The sequence below is a fragment of the Lactuca serriola genome, chromosome 2 (genome assembly GCF_051521515.1).
Source record: "Lactuca serriola cultivar US96UC23 chromosome 2, Lser_US96UC23_V15, whole genome shotgun sequence".
NCBI lineage: Eukaryota > Viridiplantae > Streptophyta > Magnoliopsida > Asterales > Asteraceae > Lactuca > Lactuca serriola.
This window is the reverse complement of record NC_136409.1, coordinates 48,749,509-48,758,517: the sequence shown is the minus strand read 5'-3', so window position 1 is coordinate 48,758,517 and position 9,009 is coordinate 48,749,509.

The window sequence follows — 9,009 nt, the reverse complement described above, 5'->3', positions numbered from 1 at the left end:
CAAAAATAAAGAGGTAAAGAAGCGAAACTTAGCATAGTTCGGGCAGCTTCACACAAAGATCGGTTTCGTCTTTCGACTATTCCGTTCTGTTGTGGTGTGTAGGGAGCTGAGAAATTGTGACTAATTCCCTTTTCTGCAAGAAACTCTTCAAACTCCCTGTTCTTGAATTCAAGACCATTGTCGCTCCTGATGTTGCGAACAACCTTCTTGAGCTGTACTTCAATTTGCTTGATAAACACTTTCAGCTTTTGAGTCGCTTCAGATTTGAGCTTTAGAAAGAACACCCATGTAAATCGTGAAAAGTCATCAACAATAACAAGAATATACTTGCTACCACCGATGCTTTCGATAGATGAAGGACCACACAAATCGATATGAAGTAATTCGAGTGGTTCAACAACTTTTGTGTTGATTACAGATGGGTGACTTTGACGACTCTGCTTCCCCATTTCGCATGCAGCACACAAATGCTCTCTGTCGAACTTGAGCAACGGAAGACCCCTAACATGACCTCCAGTGACAAGTCGGTTGATATCTTTAAAGTTGAGATGAGAGAGTCTTCGGTGCCACAACTAGCTTTCGTCGGATTGAGCTTTTGATAACAGGCATATGGCTGGGTTTCCTTTGATGGGTTTCATGTTTAGGGGAAACATTTCACCCTTTCGCTCGGACATGAGAATCACTTTCTTTGTCTTTTTCTCTATGATTTCAGAACCTTCATCATCGAATGAGACTTTGAGACCTGTAACTCCAACAAGCTGAGATACACTGATGAGGTTGTGTTGGAGTCCTTCCACATAAGCCACCTTCCTTATAGTAAAGTCCCCATTTGTTATCATTCCGTATCCCTTTATGGTGCCGAAAGAGTTATTTCCAAACTTGACGTTGCCACCATTTGCAAGAGATCTGTATTCCCTGAGCTCCTCTTTCCTCCCTGTCATGTGACGTGAGCAGCCACTGTCGATGTAACATTCTTCATCGAACTGCTCGTCACTTATAACCTGCAAAAATTAGGCAGATTTAGGAACCCAAAGTTTCTTGGGTCCACGTGAGTTTTTCATGGTAAGGGGAACAGTAAGAGAGATGTCAACTAGATATGTTCGTTTTATGAGAGTTGTTTCATCTTTCTTTTTAATGGTAAAAACTTTTATTTTGTTAGGATTGGGTGTGTTCGGTTTGGACTCTGGTTTGGATTCATTGACCTTCTGCTTTCCCTTTTGTTCAGCTGACGGATGAGAACGGACAGAATTTGCTTTAGAGCAAGATGGAGATGAATTGGTAGACGAATTAGAAGAATTAGAGGAACGTGAGGAATCAGAATGAGTGGATTTGGATTGAGAGGACTTCCTGGCTGGAGACTCTAGGTGACCCTTTTGCTTTTGATCATTGGAGGGACTGACCTTAGAGTCTTGTTCTCTTTTGACTTCAGAACCGAACCTTTGCTTTCGATTGGAATCGTCTTGTGAACCAAACCTTGACTTTCGGTTGAAGTCGGTCTCGGAACCGAACCTTTGGTTTCGGTTGAAGTCTTTTTCAGAACCGAACCTTTGCCTTCGGATGGTATTTTCTTGTGAACCGAACCTTGGCTTTCGGTTGTTGTGAGATTCAGGCTTTCCTACAGGATTGTTTTCATACTTCAGATTCTTGTCTTGGTGTGAGAAGTATGCATTTTGGGATTGCCAGAATTGTTTTCTTTCAGAAAGGTTCTTCCTGTATCTTTGATTCCTTTCTCTCTTCCAATTCCTCATCTGCTTAGGTTGATGATGAACATTTGCTTTCATTTTTGGTGTCTCCTTGGTTGGTTTCTTTTGAACGGTAGGAGTTTCACTTTGAGCTGAGGGATTAGAGGGAATGTGTTCTTTTGCCGAACGATCATCCTCCTGAGAAATATCCTTCGTGCCACTGGTGCTTGGCTCACTGAAATTATCAGGCTTATTCAAGGGTTCAAGTATGTATCTCCCTTTTCTCATCCAGGAGGTTCTTTCAGATAAGCCAACAGTTTCGTTTGCATTATCTATTGGAGCTTCCGAGAAGAACTCATCGCAGCCATCAGCATTGTCCTCGTTTACAATAGGTGTGAGTTCAGCTGTTTGATGTTCGGTTACACCAGTCACCTTGTATACTTGATTCGGAGTGGTCCTGACCTTTTGATACACAACTGCTTTCTCAACTAATGTCGGGGACTTTTGTTGGGACAATCGAGCGAACTCCACTAAATTTTCAGAAATAAGATTCTTGTGGTTTTCAGGTTCGCTTTTAACAAATTCTGAGCAGTCAACCGTGTCCTCTACAGAAATTTCACTCATGTTTTCGTCCTCGTTAAGCTCAGATGCATTTTGAACATCAATTTTGTTTTCTGAGCTTACGTTGGCGTTTAAAGAGTCAAATTTTTGCATAGTTTCGGTTCTCAGTTTAAGTCTGTCATTTTCATCCAAAAGTTTTTTAAGCATGTCCTTGTGGTCCTTGGATTTAATGAAGGACTCAATTTTGTCCAGTCCATACATGTAGGTCGGATTGACATCATCAGACGATATCACACTCTCACAATTGTAGGCTTCGGCATCGATTTCATCCTCCTTAAACTCTAGGAAGGGCAAAATCATGCGATGGATCTTTTGGCCTATTTCACAATCCAAGTGAAGCTGAGTAATATTAGAGTATAAACGTTTAGCAATTAAACAAAAAACATTCCGCTGTTTTAACAATTTTAAATTGTCTCTTTGCAAATAAATTTTTTCGTCTTTAACTTTAACTAATTCCGACTCCTTTAACTCGATCCACATTCTCCGCTCCTCACTCTTTGACGCCACCCTGCTTAATTGATCAGTTAGGTTAGAATTGGTGACTCGAGTTTGAGTTAAGCTACTATCTAGATGACAAATTCTTGTATTAACGTTTTTTAGTTCTTTCTCATATGAGGATGGTGGTACTTTAGATGAAATAAAAACAGATTGTACCTTCTTTATCAGTTCATCGAGCTCATTGAACTGCTGGCTGAGTGGTTTGGCCGTAAAGCGCATGTCCTCCTGCACCTTCGGTCCATCGCTTCCGCCATCGGTGTTGTATCCCCTCATTTGAGATACGTCAGTCACCATGAAGCATCTTCCTCCACTGCTTTCCTCCTTCGCCACATAAGCCTTTCCATGGGAAGGCTTCCTCACTTCATCGTCTTCTGAGTCGGTAGACCAAACTTCCGTGCTACCAAACTCGTCATCGTTAACCGAACCCTGCATAATAAGAGCATTAATAGAAGGGTTAGTTGTAGACTTCTTCTTTCTCAACTCATCCAGTCTCTTCTGCAACACAGCTTCCTCATCATTTCCATCATCCTTTTCAGCCATCTTCTTAAGAACACAGTCCTTAGCATAGTGGTTTTTCCTTCCACAGTAGAAACAGCTTACTCCGGAATCGCCATCCACCTTCGGTTCCTTCTTGGGCTCCTCAGCCTTCGGTTCATTGTTCACCTTTTCAGAGCTGTAACTCCCCTGCCAGTTTTGGTTTTTGTTGCTAGGGAATCTCTTCTTTATGAACCTCTTGGGATTGGACACCATCATGGCATAATCCTCAGACGTGAGGTCATATTCTTCCAAGTTGAGGTCTTCATCCTCCATCACAGCTTTACTTTTAGATAGGAGGGCCAACGAACCAAGACTCGAAACAACGATCTTCTCTTGCAGCACAATCTTCTCTTGAGACTTGAGAATACCCACCAGTTTCGCCAAAGAGTATGATTTAAACTGCTCATGAGCTTTGACTGTGGAAACCACTGCTCTCCATTCAGACCTCAGTCCATTCAAGAAAGTAACCTTCTGTTCGATAAGCTTCCTTTCAATATCGTGTTTGATCATCTTGCTGAGAAGATGATTGAAGCGATCAAACGCCTGGGTCACTGTTTCTTCGGACCCTTGTCTGAATTCTCCAAACTCAGATAGAAGCAAAGTTTGGATAGAATGTTCAAGATCCTCGTCTGTAGAATACAGTTCACGAAGTCTATCCCAAACTTCCTTTGCCGTCGTGCATGAGCTGACTAATCTGAATGTGTCGGACTGAAGGGCGAATCTGATCAACCTTAACGCCTTAATATTGCACTGGAATTTGTCCTTTTCATCTTGTGCAATATCCTTCACATCCTTTAGCAGATCATTGTACTCCTTTTGTGTCTTAATGATTCTGGACGTTGCAGAATGAGAAAATGGTCCATTGATGATAGCTTCCCATATGAGGTACCCATTATCCTCAGATCCAATCACGTAGTCTTCGAAGTGATGCGCCCATACTTCATAGTCATGGGTGTATAAGATTGGAATCTTTGTCGTCGAACCGATGCTGTTGGAAATATTAATAGGGTTTGATTGCGTCTCGTCCATTATGATCGAAAAACCTGTTCAAAGATCAGACTTGTAATAATGCAGATTAGGGCAAAACAATAAATATCAAGATACGTCAATAATGAGATGACGGCTCAATAAATATTATTAATTGCGGAAAAACCCTAACTGTAACCTTTTCACAGAAAAGATGTGTATCGATTACACAGCCTCCTGCTCTAATACCAATTGATGAGATTAAAATAACCTTTAATCTATGAAGATCGATTAGATCTTGAACAAGCATGTAAATATAAAATAGTAAGAACGCAGTAATAAGAACAAGACAAGATTGAATCAAACGAGTCGAATGATTAAACAAAATCCTCAGAAGAGCTCGATTAAGAACATCAATTGTAGAGGATTGGTAGGTTACAAGAACGATTAAAGAAACCTGGAAATTCTATCGTTAAGCTCTAAATCGTTAACCTAATATGCATGCAAGCATGAACTTATATACAATACATAAAAGGCTCTCGGTTGGACAGGCCCAAACCGGAATACAAAATAACTTATACTATCGAGCCCAAAAGACGCAATCTTCAAAATAATCTTCAGCCCAACAGCACCCAAGTCACTAGGTATGAAGATAATGATTCATTCTATTTTACTTCAAGTAAAAGGTGGTGGATAACTCATGAGTATGTTGGGCATAAATTTGTTATGCACAACGTACTCCTTGCATACGCATCATCAGGAGATCCCAGGTGCATGCTGGGCATACTCAAGTCAAGGGAAAACCCTAATTTTTAGGGTTTTCACCCTATTTAAAGAACTTACGTCCCTCAAGTCTGTTATCCTCTCATCCACCGTTACACTTTCAGTGTCAATCTCGAACCTTAGCATTCTTGAGTACATATTTGAGCTTACCTTAAGTATTTTGGTGTTATTTAGTGGTTTTGAAGAAAAAGGAGGTTTGGGAAGAAGTAGATGAGAAGAACGAGCTTGTAGATCTAGAGGTTGTGGACTATTTCTAGCCTATTGAAGGTATAAAGTTCGAATCTTGATCATTACAAGCTTAGTTCTAGGTTTAGGGTAGAATATGGCATATTTTGGTCCCATATCTTGGTTTCTTGGGGTATAAGCAACTACATGCCATTTGAGTTGTCCTTTTGGACTCTTCAAAGTGTTTGAGTCATAAATATCGGATGTTAATGGTTAAGACTCAACCATGCAAGTGTTAGTTACCATCTCAGTGAGTTAATGGACTTAATTCATGGTTTGAGCCCCATCCATGCATGCAAAAGCATAAAGTTTTTAACATTAAGGCTTAAAACGTTATTTTGAGCTTGGATCTAAGTTTTGGACGTAATGGATAAATGGATTAAGACATAGGAATGAGTTTGGGATGATTGGCCAGTAGGATGGGCATACTCAAGAGTAAGTTGCATGTACTGGGTCAGTGCCCCGAATATGGATGTTCATCACCATACGTTGGGTATATGAGCCGTGTACGACGTGCTTACGCAGTCTGTGGGCTTAGATGATTTTTGGGCTCAAGTAGTGTTGGGCTTTTGGACTTGTTTAGGTTGGGCCTCAGGCCCACCTATTGTAACAGGATATTTTTGGGCTTAAGGCCATGTTAGGTGCTCTTGAACCATAATGGGCCGTAAAGGCCTCATAGTTGTGTTTGGATTCCTTTTTGGACTTTGTATGGATTGGGCCTTGGAGGGAGGGAGGCCCAATGAGGCAAGGGTAAAGAAGCCCTTTTTTCCTTGAGTCAATAATTAGGGTTTGGACCTTTGAGTTAGAGCGTGGCATAATTTATAATTAGGGTTTTATGCTTGTGTGTTAGGAAGAGGTTTTCGCGAGTCATCCGACAAGTGCGATTTTGATATCTTCAGTCTGAGGCGAGTCTTCTTTTGCTGTATCTGTGTGTCGAAGGCACCAATGTCGGCCCACTAGTTTATGATTTAGTGTGATGATTATATTTGTGAAAATAGTCAGTTATGCCTGTATTTGCTTGATGACTCTATGATTTTTGTTATGATATTATATTGTAGTAGTAGTAGTAGGGGTGAAATAGACCCGGTATCCAGTTGAAATAGACTGAAGGGGATTGTAAGCACCCATATATGCTTGATAGTATCCAGTTGAAATAGACCGAATGGATAGGAAAGCACCTAGATATGCTTGATAATATCTCGTTGAAATAGACCGAAAGGGTAGGCAAGCACCCATATATGCTTGGCAGTTTTTTTGCTTAGTATGTGGTATTTTGGGCCCGATATGATCGAAGGGGAAAGGACCGACATGATTGCACTGTATAGACCTATGATTTCCGTAATTAGAGATTTTGGGAATTTTTACTCTGATAAAATCTTACTATGATACTCTTTCGAATATTTTCTTATTAGTGTCATATGATTTGAATGAAATTAAAAACAAAGTTTTATCTGTATTTTTGGGATGCTACAAGTTGGTATCAGAGCCTTGGTTTGAGGGATTCGGGCATACTCTCCGGTGTACCTAGAATCGAATCGAGGTTTTGGTAGATTTTTTATAAAAAGAAACATTTTAATCTAAGGATTTTTAATAAAATACAAGGGGTGTGACGCATGCAGTCAGTCGAGCTTAAGTAAGTCTTCCCAAAATACCCATAAGTTATATGTTTCATGCTATGATATGACAATTGCATGCTAGAATAGGGGCTAATGATCTACTCAAAATTACATGATACAATGCTTGGAAAGTTGCATTTATGTGCCTATATGTATGATCTTTTAGATTTGCATGCTAGTATCAGATCAGTTACTTGTTAGAATGGCTTGTGTAGCGTATGTTTTGAGTTGAATTGCCTTATGCTCGAATGTTGCATGCTTTGTGCTTTTGGCAATTCTGTTGGTGCTAGCTAACTAGTGGATGAATGTGTTGGGTTACATATTATTGTGATCGGATAATTTTAGAAGGATAGGTTTAACTCTATTGTGCAGCTTTTGTTTAAGTCCAACCGTAGTAGTGTAGGACCTGTCATTTGAAAAATTATCTAGTACTAGAAGCATGTAATTGTGTTCATGTAGTAGTTAGATAGTATTGGCAGAAGTCCTTCTGCAGCTGATAGCAGAGAGGGGTGAAGAACGGAGTCTTAGGGAGTCCCTATGAGATTCTTTGGTGTGTAGGACGCCCTATAGTTTGAGGAATGTATCAGTTAGGAAGAGTGACTTGGAGGAGTCGGGGTAGTCCTTGGGGAGGGTATCATTAGGTATGGAAGGAAGTATTTGGCCTGTACTACTGAAATCACAGGATTTATACCTGAGACCAGGAAGACCACGATGAATCTAGGGAACTTGAAAGTATGAACCTTCTTATGTGTACGCGAGTTCATTGCATTAGAGATTATGAGAGGCCTCATTGATGAGACCCATGTGATGTTCGAGTCGATCAACGAGATTATAATGGAGCTGATGGAGGATCTCCAACGGATCTTCAGGGCTGATTTGGCCGCTAGCCAATCATGCGCCTGCACACTTTCCTTCATGGATTTCAGGGGATGTGGGGCACTAGATTTCTTTAGGGTGAAGGACCCATTGCAACTAGGCATTGGATAGCCGACATTGAGTGTGCCTAAATGACGAGCTTCTGCCCTAAGGGGTCCAAGGTTAGGTTTGCCATAGGATGATTGAGGGAGTGAGACTGAGTTTGGTAAGAAGAGGTCGGGTATCCTTTGGGAGCCCCGAACATTAAAGCCATGACCTATTCAGATTTTGTTACCTGGTTTCGAGCAGAGTTTGCATTGGTTGTCGAGGTGTAGAGTTAGCTAGGGAGTTTCTTGAGAAGAGGCAAACGAATGAGATCGTGGAGGAAATCATCGTCAAGTTCAAAGAGAGGGAATTGTTGGTGGCCTAGTATGAAGCTGATAAGGAGATCAGGAAGACCCGATACCATGATATGCTGAGATCTGACATTAGGGAGTTCGTTAGTTTTTCTGCCTTGCCGACCATGGATGATATGATATCCAAGATGTGGGAGCGAGAGATTGATCTGGAGCACATAGGCAAGAGGCAGGCGGAGCCTGGGCAGAGAGTTGGGGTTTCAATGAGGAAACCAAGGGTTTTGATTCTAGGTCGAAGTGCCAGTGGAGTTGGAGCCGTTGTGGAAAATGCGACATGTCGCACGATGGGGTTTGTAGAGCGGGTGGTTCGGGCTACCACAAGTGCGGCAAGTCAGGGAACTCTAGCAAGGATTGTATTGCAACTACCACCACCACACAGACATCAGACCTAATTTGCTTTTATCGCAATCAAAGGGGCCACAAGAAGGCCAACTGTCTGAGTCTAGAATTAGGAGGAACAGTAGTAGCACCTGCTCCAATGACCCTATAGATTACAGATAGCCGCCAGGGCGAGGCGGATGCGCCTGTTGTGAGGAGCAGGGCTTTTCAACAGACTTTTGAGGAGGCACGTGTTGCACGAGATGTGATGACGGGTATGTCTTTTCTCTTTAACTCTTTATTTTTGCTGATTTCTTTGCTTTTATTTATGTGTTTTGTTTTAGGATCGTTCCATGTGAATTGCATCTCTGCTTTGATATAGTTTGATTCGGAGGTGTAACATTTGGTTCCATGTTACGCGTTTAATTAAATATTTATTTATTTTGAAAGAAGGAATCGACGAGTTGCCTTGACTCGTCGAGTAGAAGGCAG